Consider the following 3,559-nt stretch of genomic DNA (forward strand, 5'->3'; position numbering starts at 1 on the left):
AAATATCAAAAAATTTCTATATGTGATACGGCACCAGAGTTAAGTTAGGGTTTTTCAAAATGCTGACACGATGAGCTCAAAAGGTTTGCCATCACTGGTATATTGCATTGTGTGCCCATTAACCAAAGTCAAATCATCTTCCATCACCATATATCTGGTCCTTTTTACCCTTTACTATCCCCATCCCCTTCCCTCTGGTAACCACAAGTACTTTTTAGAGAATATAACTTTTACCTTATAGTCATTCACACCTTAGCAAAGATCAGCTGAAACAACTGTTAGTAATAGTGAATTCCTGCCCTAACTGGTTTGGCTCATTGGATAGAGCGTGGGCCTGCAGACTCAAGGGTCCCAGGTTCAATTCCAGTCAAGGGCATGTATCTTGGTTGCGGGCACATCCCCAGTAGGGGGTGTGCAGGAGGCAGCTGATCGATGTTTCTAGCTCTCTATCCCTCTCCCTTCCTCTCTGTAAAAAAATCAATAAAATATATTTTAAAATTTAAAAATAAATAGTGAATTCCTGACATGATGCAGTACTTGCAGCCTTCCATTCCTTATCTGCACTAGGATTCATCCAAACCAGCAGAGTTTAACATTGTTTTAATGCCCTATTTATAATATTTTACTAAACTGAACTTTGACATTACACCACCACCTCGCATTAATAGCCTTTATAAGACACTGCCTTTTAAAGCCCATTATTGTATCTATTATTATGTGACTATAATTAAAGCTGTGCCTTATGACAGCACTCTCCTTCAATAGAATTTCCTTCAGGAAACACTGCAGGTAAAATTTCTCCTGGCTCAGTACCATAAATAGATGAACTCTGGAGCAACTAATTTGTCTTTATTTTGAGACCTTGAATCATGTAACTGGTTATGGTTTCCTCTTTGCCATGTCTGCTAAAAGTCAAATTCATTGTCTAATCTTGGCAACTGAAGGAACATGAACTTGAATGATCTTATGCCACAGTTCAACTCATCCTATATAATAAAAGCCCAGTGACTGAATGGCAGAATGACCAGAACGACTGGTCGACCAGTCACTATGATGCACACTGACCACCAGAGGGCAGATGCTCAATGCAGGAGCTGCCCCCTGGTGGTCAGTGCACTCCCACAATGGGAGTGCTGCTCGGCTGACCAGAATGAGCAACTGCTCGCTCGGCTGACCAGGATGAGTGGCACTCCCAAAGCAGGCAGATTCCCACAGGCCACGCCCCCACCAGTGTACAAAACCTGTGCACCAGGCCTCTACTTATTCATAACATTGCTTTCCCTTTTTCTTGAATAATTCATTTCTTTTCTTTTTTTTCTTTTTCTTTTTTTTAAATATATTTTATTGATTTTTTTACAGAGAGGAAGGGAGAGAGATAGAGAGCCAGAAACATCGATGAGAGAGAAACATCGATCAGCTGCCTCCTGCACATCTCCCACTGGGGATGTGCTCGCAACCCAGGTACATGCCCTTGACCAGAATCGAACCCGGGACCCTTCAGTCCGCAGGCCGACGCTCTATCCACTGAGCCAAACCGGTTTCGGCTCATTTCTTTTCGTTATCTGATTGTACTTTAGTTTTTTGAAACCTATCTTCAATCTTTTTTAGAAAAAAGTTAAACAATAAGTGACTAAATAAAAAATAAATATCCAACAAATTGTTCAGTGAGTATTCACTATGTGTTACAAAGAGCTTATAAGCGGGATGTTAAGGGTTATGCCTCTGGACACACGTTTTCCAGTTATGAAAAGCAGGAACATGTATTTAATGGGTGATCTCAGCTGAATCTAATCAGATATTAGGTGTGTGAGGCTTGTTCTATATCTCCTTGAATCCATTTGAATCGAGGGGGTTGTAAGAATAATTCAGTACTAATAATTAGAATTCAGAAATTTTTAGGCCTGAAGGATTACTATAGTTGGTGAGAAAGGAATGGTATTCTCAGAAGAAAATTTCACTTTGAAGAAGGATTTGACATTTGCTAATATGCTAAATGGTCAATCTAAAATAACCATAAATAGTAAATTATATGCTTTAGTTCCCTAGACATGCATATTATTATCATTTCATGGAGCCCAATATCTTGCAACTCATAAAATATATGCTCGGCTCAAACTGTTGTGAAGATTTTTGTTATTGTTGTTTTTGTTTGTTTGTTTTGTTTGGAATAAACATAATAACATTTGTTCTAAAACATTTTCAGGTTAAATAAGTGGTTCTCATCTAAGGGTGATGCCTGAAGATACTTTTGGGTGTCACTACTAGGGTAGTGGTAGTGCTGACATCTAATTAGTAGAGGTCAGGAATGCTGATAAACATCATACAATGCATAGAACAGTGCCCCACAACAAAGAACTGTCCTATCTAAAATATTGTTAGTGCCGAGACTGAGAAATCCTGGGTTAAAGCCACACTCAGTGATGCAAAATTCTCAGTTTTTAACCAGTAACTAGTATAAGAGGTTAAAACAATGTAAAATTTGAGGGGTGGGGGATAATTTTTGGGTTTCTATAATATTGGAAGCTTTTTTCAATTATGTCATATTTATTTTCTGGGCATCCAACATTAGCATAGGCCCCACCTATAAAGGCTTGTTGAAAGAAGGAGTGAATGGCCCTACAGGTGTGGCTCAGTGGTTGAACATCCACCTGTGAACCAGGAGGTCACTGTTTGATTCTCAGTCAGGGCAGGCTCAATCCCCATTGGGTGGTGTACAGGAGGCAGCCAATGAATGATTCTCTCTCATCATTGTTTCTATCTCTCTCTCCCTTTCCCTTCTTCTCTGAAATCAATAAAAATATATTTAAAAAAAGGAGTGAATGAATGATCAACAGCCATTATGAAAGGTTACTGCTGACTTTCCTACTCAAGGGAGTTGGCCTTTTTTCTTTGCAGGAAGTAACAGTCTGGCTATTCAACTCCCTCCTTAGAGGGTCTCTTTTGCTTTCTCTTACTTATGATAGTCAGAAATATAGAATACTTGTTATTGAGGTATTTATGAGAAGATTTTCTTGAAAACCCAATTAAATCTAGCACCTGTGAAATCTTAAGACATCTGATATTTGAGAGACAGTCTAATGGATGTTATTTGCTATCTCATTATCTAGGCCAGTGATGGCGAACCTATGACACACGTGTCAGAGGTGACACGTGAACTCATATTTTTGGTTGATTTTTCTTTGTTAAATGGAATTCAAGTATATAAAATAAATATCAAAAATATGTCTTTGTTTTACTATGGTTGCAAATATCAAAAAATTTCTACAAGTGACACGGCACCAGAGTTAAGTTAGGGTTTTTCAAAATGCTGACACGCTGAGTTCAAAAGGTTCGCCATCACTGGTCTAGGCTGTCCCAATACTATCCTCCTATTATGTAAGCCAAAGGAGCAAAGTGCCTGGATGGGATGCCTCTGGTTGTCTGAAGTGTCAACTATAACAACTATTTGGCTAGGGACCTGGTTAGAGCATCATCCCAGTATGCCAAGGTTGTGGGTTCAATCCCCTGTCAGAGAACATACAAGAATCAACCAATGAATGTATAAATATGGGAAACAACA

This window comes from Myotis nattereri, assembly GCF_964212035.1.
Source record: "Myotis nattereri genome assembly, chromosome: 17".
NCBI lineage: Eukaryota > Metazoa > Chordata > Mammalia > Chiroptera > Vespertilionidae > Myotis > Myotis nattereri.